This window comes from Ctenocephalides felis, unplaced genomic scaffold, assembly GCF_003426905.1.
Source record: "Ctenocephalides felis isolate EL2017-DRISC unplaced genomic scaffold, ASM342690v1 CF-g0.4_SCAFFOLD_00845, whole genome shotgun sequence".
In the NCBI taxonomy this organism is placed as follows: Eukaryota; Metazoa; Arthropoda; class Insecta; order Siphonaptera; family Pulicidae; genus Ctenocephalides; species Ctenocephalides felis.
In genome coordinates, this window is record NW_020536999.1 from 83609994 (window position 1) to 83622251 (window position 12258).

At 31.6% G+C, this 12258-nt stretch overlaps 1 protein-coding gene across 1 annotated transcript in view; it reads right to left on the bottom strand.

Moving 5' to 3' along the window:
• The window catches only part of LOC113391110 (zinc finger protein 708-like), a 62245-nt gene that overhangs the window by 16145 nt on the left and 33842 nt on the right, over window positions 1-12258 (bottom strand). The window lies entirely within an intron of this gene.

Consider the following 12258-nt stretch of genomic DNA (forward strand, 5'->3'; position numbering starts at 1 on the left):
GTTATTTTTATATTCATGACAGATTGTAGATTTTGTTAATTTCCCAATGGAGAAAGTCCGGCTTGCTAACTCTATATTTACTTGACTTTTCAAGTCAATCATCTGAGATCAAGTTTGGAAAAATATGTGTGTGCTTGAGATCCGATTTTTCGTTCTTTCGTCGACGTTTTCCCAAAAATGATTTCATCAAAAGTTTCAGAAAAATTCATTCGATAAAACTCCAAAAGAACTACTATTTATCAGTTTTACGTGACAATAATCCAAGCAGTTTCTTTACAAATAGCAGAAAAGTGCAAATTTTTTTGTCCGCGTTCACGCCTAAACTAATAATCTTCGATTGATTTTGAAAATTCAAAAACTGAACAAAATATAACTTTCTTCACAAAAAATTCTAGATTTTTTTCCACGATTTTGGTGAACCTTTATATGGTCATAAATGATATACAAAAATATTTGAAATTTGAAAAATATGTGAAGAGTCTAACTTTGTCACTTTTATGGTATAATAAATCAAAATTTAGTATTTTCAAAAACGGATAAGCCCCTTTCAAAAAAATTTAAAAGTATATGAAACTAATCAGCATGTCTCCTTATCAATAGGAATATAATGATTTTTGAATCATTAAAATCGGTTGAACCGTGTTCCCGAAATTGTCGACAAAAAATTGTATCCAAACACAAACACACACACGCACATTTTTTCTAAGGTATGCCAAAATGTTCAGAAACTTCTTAAACATAAAGATATAAAAAAATTTCATTTTAGATTTTTTTGCGATTACTATAACTTACCCTACGGGAAGTTACACTACGGCAAGTTAAAAAAAATCGACTTTTATGAATCTTTTTTTGACAATATATATTATGGTCTTATAAAACTTACTAAAATATTACGACCCTACGACAATGGTTTTAAACCGTTTAGTTTAAAAAAAAAATCGTTAAAGTTTGAAAAAATGAGTAGCGGTTTTATTTTGACTTTTGTTAAAATTAGACTTTCCATCGATGTATTCTCAAAAAGGGCTAAAAAAATTTAAAAAAAAAATTAAAAGCCATTTGATGAAACTTGGTGAGCACTCGCGTTAGTTAGTGTTTTTGCCGTGATCGGTAAAACCGTTTCTTCAAAATTTGGAGAAAAGTGCACAATTATTCGGCCGCATTTTAGCCAAAATTTTTGATCTGATCTTGAAAATTCAAGAACTACTCAAAACATATTATTTGGGAATCGTGCTGATTAAATTTGGATTTAATCGACATAATTGATTGTCAAAAAAAAAAAAAGATTTTGAGTGATACTTGGTATAGCGATAGAGTATTTAGTCTTAATGAGCATACTAAAACATTATAGTGCTACGAAAAGTAGTTCAATTGTAATTTTATTAACTTTCCGTAGGGTAAGTTATTGTAATCGTTCAAAAATCGAAATTGAAAACTTTTACATATTTGTACGTTTTGAAGGTTTCTCAACATTTTGGCATACCTCAGAAAGAATAGATGTGTGTGGTGTGTGCATGGATACAATTTTTCGTCCACGTTTTTGGGCGCATGGATCAACCGATTTGAATGGTTCAAAAAACATTCGATTCCTATTGATAGGGAAATGAGCTGATTAGTTTTTGGCAAAGGCAGGTGCAGCCGTTTCGGAGATACGGAGCAAAAAGTGCAGAAAATAGAAATCGAGTTTTTGAGAGAACGGATCATCCAATTTGCATGATCCAAAAAATCTTCAATTTGTAATGATGAGTAGAAATGGTGATTAGATTTTGGCAAAGGCAGAACTAGCCGTTTCGGAGATACGGAGCAAAAAGTGCAGAAAATAGAAATCGAGTTTTTAAGAGAACGGATCATCCAATTTGCATGATCCAAAAAATCTTCAATTTGTAATGATGAGTAGAAATGGTGATTAGATTTTGGCAAAGGCAGAACTAGCCGTTTCGGAGATACGGAGCTAAATATGCAAAAATGGCAGTTTTTGAGAAAACTAAACATCCGATTTAAATGATTCAAAAAACTTTATGCTTGTGTTGACAAAAAAATTGCTTTTGAGGATATTTTTTTTGTTTCATTTATTTTTAATTTCAAAAAAAAAATTTTTTTTGAACTAAATATTATTCGTCAAATACTTTATTATGTGCATATGTATAATGATTATGGTACGGAAAGTTCCTGCAATTTGCCGTAAGGCACAATGCCATACACCACTAGTTTTAAAATTTGAATGATTTGATCGCGCTTTTACATATATGCCATACTCCTAATTTTATTAAATTTTCAAACATGTGTAATAAATTAACTCGGAATAATGATAAATCACTAATAAAATAAAATATTGATTTATTATTGCCCAAGTCGATTTATTACACATGCCTGGAAGTTCATGTAACTCGCCTCAAGGCAAAATGCCACTTACAACTAGTTATTGATTAACGTATCGGGATGTTCATGCAAATTGTCATGAAACTAGTTTATTGTCGTTTTTTTGTTACGTAGTTGTAGAATTTATTAAAACTCTCCTTCGATAATTCAAGTTGTCGGGTTATAATTTAACCCTTGTAGCTGTGAACTGTATTAAACACTGATTTGTTTGTATATTATGTATTTGTTGCATTTCTAATTACAATCACTGATTTGTTACTAAGTTATATAAAAGAAGATATATTTATTTTTATTGGTTATTTACATGTTGTTAAGCGGACTTCACTTTTTAGGTGAACAACTAGTTCAATTAAAACACTCCGCTACCCCCTCTACCAGGGGTAGCAACCATTCTGTGTAAAGCTATGCCCTGAAGTTTGTCACCTTCATGACCAATATAATAAAACAAAAAGACGTCCGAACAATTGTATTACAAATACTATACATATATTCTTATCAATTGTCCTCCCTAATCCTAAAATAAAATCCTTAACAACTTCCTTCAAAACAAACCAGTTCCGTCACACGAAAATAGTTTCCGCCATGCTCTAAAAGAGGCGCCACTGCATAATTTATATGCGAACTATAACAGTCGGCACTGTTCCTCCGTCCATCTCTTACACCCACTCCACTTTCCTTTTCATCCCTCCTTGAAAATCTAATCTAATATTAAATCGAACGAATCGAAAATTTTGCATTTTTAACAAGCCTCCGCGTCCTGCCAGGAAATTATATACAATTTTAGAAAAGAAAACAAGCAGGGGTTTAAAATATTAATAAACTAGTCGTGTATGGCTGGGAATGGTAGAGGTAAAAATTAATAGACATGTTCTTGAATGGGTTTGCTCTCTTATTTCACTAGTCGTTTAAGGTGATATCATCAAATATAAAAGTATTTTAAGGAGAATATTGTGTATAGGAGTCCTTTTATGGAATTCTTTTGAAGGAATAGAGAGAACTCTACTGATTAGCAAACCTAATTTGGGAAATAACTAGTGGTGTATGGCATCGTGCCTTAAGGCAAATTGCAGAAACTTCCCGTACCGTAATGAAATATTCAAGAAATTTTTAACGTTTTCAAATATATTATTACAAATACTATAACTTTCATTATTTTTCCTATCTTGTTATATCTGAGCAAATCAAATGTAAATTATAAATAAATCAATTTATCTCCAGAACATTAACAATCGTCATTTCATTTCGAATTCAATTTAAAAAAAAATAGTTGCTTAATTTACACAAAATTGAATTGCATTGCAAATAATTCTGCGCGACATTTTCACTTAGACTGTGCTTAGCTTGGCGGCATTTATGGTAATTAAAATAAAAAATATTTTATGGTAATTAAAAAAAGATGTATTTTTTCATCCTCAAAAGCAATTGAGTCAATACGAGCAGAAAGTTATTAAGATCATTCAAATCGGACGCTTAGTTCACTCGAAAACTGCCATTTTTTACACATTTAGCTCTGTATCTTCAAAATGACGGGACCAGTCTTTGCCTACTAATCACCTCTTCTCCCAATCATTACAAATTGAATGTAATTGGATACTCCGTTCTCTCAAAAACTCGATTTGTATTTTCTGCACTCTTTGCTCCGTATCTCCGTAACGGACCTGCCTTTGCCAAAAACTAATCAGCACATCTCCCTATCAATAGGGATCGAATGTTTTTTAAACCATTCAAATCCGTTGATCCGTGCGCCCGAAAACGTGGACGAAAGAATGCGGACATACAAAACACACACACACATCCATTTTTTCTGAGGTATGCCAAAATGTTCAGAAACCTTCAAAACATCGAGAAATGCAAAAATTTTCAATTTCGATTTTTGAACAATTACAATAATTTACCCTACGGGAAGTTAATTGACACAAAATGTGTACACATAATTAAAATTAGTATAGAATATCTGATAATATGATATGCATATGTCTAATAATAATATTGACCACCAAATACCATTCCTTTTTTACTTTTTTTCGTCAATACAAATAAAATGTTTTTTGAATTATCCGAATCGGACGCTCCGTTCTCTCAAAAACTGAATTACCATTTCTGGCTCTTTTTGCCCCGTATCTTCGAAACGGTTAGACCTGCCTTCGCTAAAAACTAATCAGCACGTCTCCTTATCAATCGAAATCGAATGTTTTTTGAACCATTCCAATAGGTTCAAAACGTGAACGAAAAATTGTATCCACACATACATACACATACACATCCATTTTTTCTAAGGTGTGAGAAAATGTTCAGAATCCTTCAAAACGTGAAAATATGCAAAAATCTTCAATTTTCACGATTACAATAACTTATCTTACGAGAAGTTAACTAGTTTGTAAGTGGCATTTTACCTCAAGGCAAGTTGCATGCATGTTAATCAGCTACTCAACCTATAAGAATTAGGATTTAGCTATCTATACTAAATTCTCGACTTCATATAGAAAATAAAATGGCCATTTTCATTAAAAACTAATCAATACCATTTTCCATTGATATCTTTCAAACAAACGTCAAATATCTGCAATTATACTAATTAAATTAAATTTATTTAGTTCATTTTTACTTTCAGTTTTAAAAATGTATTATATTTAAGTGTGAACGTCAACGGTAATCAGTAGTAGAACAAAATGTACACGACTCGTTACTTCAAATTTTAAAGAATTTTTATAATTCAACTACTTATCGCAGGCCCAGTGGCGTCGGAACCGCGTGGGCTGCGTGGGCTTGAGCCCACCCATGAATTTTGATGGGTGGGCTCAGCCCACCCATGAATTTCAGAAAATTATATGGGCTGATATCTCTAAAAAAAAAAAAAACTAGTGGGGTGGGTGGCATCGTGCCTTAAGGCAAATTGCTGGAACTTCCCGTACCGTAACGAAATGTTCGAGGAATACTGAATGTTTTCAAATAGATTATTATAAATACAATAAAAGTATTGTAACATTGTCTAATATTTATAAGAAGTTATAAGAATTGAAATTATTTGTTTAAAGTATATTAGAACTATAGTCAGAATTAAAAATAAAATCTGCATTATTTTCGATATACCAAAAAAAAAAAAAAAAAAAAAAAAAAAAAAAAAAAAAAAACTGGAACAAAATTTTTTTTTCCAAAATCAATTATTTTGTTAAGACAAGCAGAAAGTTCTTTGAATCAATTTTATCGGACGCTTAGTTCTCTCAAAAACAGCCATTTTTTGTACATTTAGCTCCGTATCTTCGAAATGGCTGGGCCTGCCTTTGCGAAAAACTAATAACCACTTTTCCCAATCATTACTAATTGAATGTTTTTTAGATCATTCAAATCGGATGCTCCGTTCTCTCAAAAACTCGATTTCTATGCTCTGCACTCTTTGCTCTTTATCTCCGTAACTGGTGGACCTGCCTTTGCCAAAAACTAATCAGCACATCTCCTTATCAATAGGAATCGAATGTTTTTTAAACCATTCAAATCGGTTGATCCGTACGCCCGAAAACGTGGGCGAAAATTTGTATCCATACATACATACACACACACACACACACACACACACACACACACACACACACACATCCATTTTTTCTGAAGTATGCCAAAACGTTCAGAAACCTTCAAAACCTCGAGAAATGTAAAAATTTTCAATTCCGATTTTCGGCCCATTACAATAACTTACCCTACGGGAAGTTAAAAAACGAGACCACTGGCTGTATATCTAAAAAAAAAAAAAAAAACGAGCCCACCCATCGAAAATTTGGTTCCGACGCCACTCGCAGGCCTATAATATTTTAGTGAGTTAGTTTAAACCATGAGTTCTCAAATTTTTCATGGACCCCTGGGGTTCCATAAAGACCACACTTTGGGAATCACTGGTATAGACAATGAAAACTATCATCGTACAAATTTTCATCAAAATCGTCAAAAAATTTTAACAATTACAAAGTAATGACCAGGTCTTTACCAGAAACTAGTCAGTACTATTTTCAACTGATATTTTTCAAATTATTGTTAAATTCTGAAAAGCAGTTCAGGATTTTTTGCACACTTCTGCAAAAAATATTCAGAAAACCAAAAAAGAAACCAAATATTCAGAAATTTTTCTAAATACTTTCGCTACTTTTTTAAATCTGAATTCAATTTGCTAGTCAGTAGATTTCTACTATCGTAGTTCTAAAAGCTACCAAGTTTGTAACTGCAGTTTGTTCCTGGTTGTTGAATCCTTGCTTCTGATCCGAGTAGAACCCTGATCCTGTGATTTTACTAAATACAATACTTTCATAAAACTAAATTCAGTTTGTTCATCAGTAGAGTTCTATTTGTCCTTATCGACTAGAGATTCACATTGTTCATCAAAGTTCTATTTTTCATCAAAATCGAGTTTGCTTGTCAATAGGGTCCTATTTTTATTTTTCAAAATTGTCAATTGTCAAATTGTCAATAGAGTCCAATTTCCATTTTTCAAAATCGAGCTTGCTTGTCAATAGAGTCCTATTTTCATTTTTCAAAACCGAGTTTGCTTGTCAATAAAGTACTATTTTCATTTTTCAAAATCGAGATTGCTTGTCAATAGAGTCCTATTTTCATTTATCAAAATCGAGCTTTTCTTGTCAATAGAGTTCTATTTTCATTTTTCAAAATCGAGTTTGCTTGTCAATAGAGTCCTATTTTTATTTTCCAAAATCGAGTTTGCTCGTCAATACAGTCCTATTTTCATTTTTCAAAATCGAGTTTGCTCGTCAATACAGTCCTATTTTCATTTATCAAAATCGAGTTTGCTTGTCAATAGAGTCTTATTTTCATTTATCAAAATCGAGTTTGCTCTTCAATAGAGTCCTATTTTCATTTTTCAAAATTGAGTTTGCTCGCCAATAGAGTCCCATTTTCATTTTTCAAAATCGAGCTTGCTCGTCAATAGAATCCTATTTTAATTTTTCAAAATCGAGTTTTTCTTGTCAATAGATTGATATTTTCATTTTTCAAAATCGAGTTTGCTTGTAAATAGAGTCCTATTTTTATTTTTCAAAATCGAGTTTGCTTGTCAATAGAGTCCATTTTCATTTTTCAAAATCGAGTTTGCTCATCAATAGAATCCTATTTTCATTTTTCAAAATCGAGTTTGCTCATCAATAGAGTCCTATTTGCATTTTTCAAAATCGAGTTTGCTTGTCAATAGAGTCCTATTTTTTACAAAATCGAGTTTGCTTGTCAATAGAGTCCTATTTTTATTTTTCAAAATCGAGTTTGCTTGTCAATAGAGTCCTATTTTTTTACAAAATCGAGCTTTTCTTGTCAATAGAGTCCTATTTTCATTTTTCAAAATCGAGTTTGCTCGTCAATAGAGTCCTATTTTCATTTTTCAAAATCGAGTTTGCTCGTCAATAGAGTCCTATTTTCATTTTCCAAAATCGAATTTGCTTGTCAATAGAGTTCTATTTTCATTTTTCAAAATCGAGTTTGCTTGTCAATAAGTCCTATTTTCATTTTTCAAAATCGAGTTTGTTTGTCGATAGAGTCCTATTTCATTTTTCAAAATCGAGTTTGCTTCGCAATAGAATCCTATTTTCATTTTTCAAAATCGAGTTTTTCTTGTCAATAGAGTCCTATTTTCATTTTTAAAAATCGAGATTGCTCGTCAATCGAGTCCTATTTTCATTTTTCAAAATCGAGTTTGCTCGTCAATAGAGTCCTATTTTCATTTTTTAAAATCGAATTTGCTTGTCAATAGAGTTCTATTTTCATTTTTCAAAATCGAGTTTGCTTGTCAATAAGTCCTATTTTCATTTTTCAAAATCGAGTTTGTTTGTCGATAGAGTCCTATTTTCATTTTTCAAAATCGAGTTTGCTTCGCAATAAAATCCTTTTTTATTTTTGAAAAACGAGTTTCTCTTGTCAATAGAGTCCTATTTTCACTGTTTAAAATCGAGTTTGCTCGACGCTTTCATTTTTCAAAATCGAGTTTGCTCGTCAATGGAGTCCTATTTTCATTTTACAAAATCGAGTTTGCTTGTCAATAAGTCCAATTTCCATTTTTCAAAATCGAGTTTGCTTGTCAATAGAGTCCTATTTTCATTTTTCACAATCGAGTTTGCTTGTCAAAACAGTCCTATTTCCATCTTCCAAATCGAGTTTGCTTGCCAATAGAGTCCTACTTCCATTTTTCAAATTCGAGTTTGCTTGGCAATAGAGTCCTATTTTCATTTTTCAAAATCGAGTTTGCTTGTCAATATAGTCCTATTTTCATTTTTCAAAATCGAGTTTGCTTGTCAATAGAGTCCTATTGACAAAATCGAGTTTGCTCGTCAAGTGAGTCCTATTTTCATTTTTCAAAATCGAGTTTGCTTGTCATGAGAGCCCTATTTTCATTTTCCAAAATCGAATTTGCTTGTCAATAGAGTTCTATTTTCATTTTTCAAAATCGAGTTTGCTTGTCTATATAGTCCTATTTTCATTTTTCAAACTCGAATTCGCTTGTCAATAGAGTCCTATTTTCATTTTTCAAAATCGAGTTTGCTCGTCAATAGAGTCCAAATTTCATTTTTCAAAATCGAGTTTGCTTGTTTATAGAGTCCTATTTTTTTTACAAAATCGAGTTTGCTTGTCAATAGAGTTCTATTTTCATTTTTCAAAATCGAGTTTGCTTGCCAATAGAGTCCTATTTTTATTTTTCACAATAGAGGTTGCTTGTCAATGGAGTCCTATTTTCATTTTTCAAAATCGAGTTTGCTTGTTAATAGAGTCCCATTTTCACTTTTCAAAATCGAGTTTGCTCGATTATAGATTCTTGTTTTAGTTTTTCAAAATCAAGTTTGCGCGTCAATAGAGTCCTATTTTCATTTTTCAAAATCGAGCTTGACCATCAGTAGAGTTCTATTTACTTTTTCTATCGTATAGTTCTATTTTTTTGACAATTCAAGATTCTGTTTGTTTATCAGTATAGTCCATTTCTCTCAATCTTCATAGAGTTATGATCCAAATATCCGAGCAGAGTTCTGTTCTGATCAAACACAAGGATTCTGTAAGAAGAAACTCTAGTATAATAGTAGAACTCTACTCACTGATAAATTGATTTCAGTTTTGAAAAAATTGGTAAAGTAAATATCAAAATGCTTGTTTATTTCGCGTGTTACTCTCTGGGGATCAGAGACAAGGGAAATAACGAAAGATTCAAACACAAACTATATAAAATGTATTAAATTGGTAAGTATTGAAGGAGTTCTGCTGGAGAGTGGAAAAAAAGGGACTCTACTGGACAAAACTGCATAAATATTTGTTTCGTCATTAATCAACAATTTGGTAGCCCAAAAGTTCCAACAACTTGGCTTAAGACGACCGAATTGATACCATATTCAAATCTAATTCAATTCAGTAACTAGTCGTGAGTTGGTCTTCTACACAATTGCTTCGCTAGCTCGCGCTTTAAAGTACTGCCCGACTTTGTTAAATAAAAGACAAAAACAGTAAGGATAATTTTACAGGATGTTTTGCATTTTCAATTGATTTATAAAGCATACACTTGAAACTTATATTTTTTGGAGCCCCTTTGACCCATTATCTGGCAGGGGCCAAAAATTCAATATCCACTATAAATAAAATTCATCGACGGAAGTTTGTGGAATTTTTTAAATTTTTTATGGAGAAAATAGTGCTAGAAAATTTTCCGAAATTATCACAGACTTACGGAAATTGGTTTCTTTCTTTTGGCACAGTAAGTAGAGTTTTTTCCTCTTTGCTCGTTGCATTTGTTGCTTATTTTCCATTCTTTTCAAGAAAAATCTCGATATCATTTTTCTGGGTCTTCCTTAGAGTCCATACCTCTGATCCTTAAATATTCAAGCACCGATTAGTAAAGCAATTTCCTCAAAATAGATCCAGTTTGTTAGACAGTAAAATTCCTTTCTTACTTTTATAAATCTACAGAGTTTGCTTTGAAACTTTTATTCTAATCATAAAGAAACGGCTTGGCCGATTGTCGGGGGGCGTTCAAGTATTACGTAAGCACTATAGGGGGGCGGCAGTTGTTGATTTGCCTATTTTGGGTTGACATGGGGGGCAGGGAAGTCTGGATGATGATTACGTCATAGTATTTTTATTTTTTTACATTAATTGCAAAATGTTTACGTAAGTATATGGGAGTAGGGGGTAAGAGCTTTGCTTACATTTGCTGACAAGGGGAATGGGGGGTAAATAATTGTGATAAATCTGCTAACGTAATACTTGAACGATCCCTCGTGCAAAACTAATCTTTACGAGTCCTTATCAAGATACATCGAAAACTTTTTAATTTTTTAAATCGATCCAGCTAAATTTGAACACATACACACTTTTACCAAATGTGGTCCCAAACGATTCAAAATGACTCTAAACGTCGAGAAAACAAAATCGGATTTTTTGGCTAAAATATAAACTTCTCCTTTAGGAAATTAATTTGAGACAAATAAAAATAAAGATAAATAAAGATAAAAAAAGTTCTTTCACAAGAACTTGTGACGATTCTCTGTCACTTTTTTACAAGCAAAACTTTTAAAGTTTTGCTAAAGATTCTCGAAGTTTCATAATAGGCCACTACCAGATAATGGATCAAAGGGGCTCCAAAAAATATAAATATGAAAAATTTCAGGAGTTCATAATAAATCCAATTAAGTTTAAGTATATTCACGCGCGCCATCACATTCTTATTATAAAAGTCGGACAGTATTTCACAACGCGCGTTAACAGAAAAACTGTTACACGACTAGTTACTGGTTTAACAGAACGGGTTAAGACGATTTTACGAAATTTTCGGTGTACCAAATGAATAAAGAACGAACGAAATCATCAATTTTAGAACAGTCTTGAAAAATGGCAATTGATTTAAAGAGCTCTGCAGGACGCATGGTTTGCATCACAATTTTGTTTTTAATAAACTTTAATATTTTAAAATTTTAATAATAATAATAATAATTAACAGTTTAGGTTCTCGCGAAAGAATCCGATTTGCTAACTTTACGTTTCTCGATGATTCAAGTCATTTTGAATCGTATAAGAATAAATTTGGAAAAAGTATGTGTATATGTGAGAATGTGAGTATGTATAAGTATAAATATTTTAAAAGCCATTTCTTTGTAATTAGATGTAAAGTAAATCTATATGTATATTTGAAATACTTCTATGTTTCGTAGCTAGCTATTGATTACAGCTGACGTCCACATTTGAATAAAAAACATTTTTAGAACACAAAATGAATGAAATGAAATATGTCCAACAAAATAATTAACTTCCTGTAGGGTAAGTTATTGTAATTGTCTAAAAATTCAAATTGAAAATTTTTGCTTATTTTCACGTTTTAGAGTTTTCTGAACATTTTGGCATACCTTAGAAAAAATTGACGTGTGTGTATGTTTTGTGTTTCCATTATTTTTCGTCCACGATTTCGAAAACACCGATCAACCAATTTGAATAATTCAAAAAACATCCGATTCTTTTTGATAAGGTGACGTGTTTCGATTTTCGAAAACAAAACAAAATTGAATTAAAATGATATAAAAATACAAAAAAACAATCAGTTTTAATGCATAGTTTTACAATATATTGCATATTAATTTGTAATCTGATAATATCTGTTGAGTATTTATGAAATTGAATTGTTGAAAAAACTAGTGGTGTATGGCATTGTGCCTTAAGGCAAATTGCTGGAGCTTCCCGTACCGTAATTAAAAATTTTGGTACGGAACCCAAAAAAAATTACACAAAATGTGTACACATTAATAAAATCTCTATAAAATATCTGATAATTTGATGTACATATATCCAATAAACATTTTTGACATTATTTTAACTTATTTTTATTGAGAGTCCATAACAGCTGGACCTGCCTTGCCAAAAATT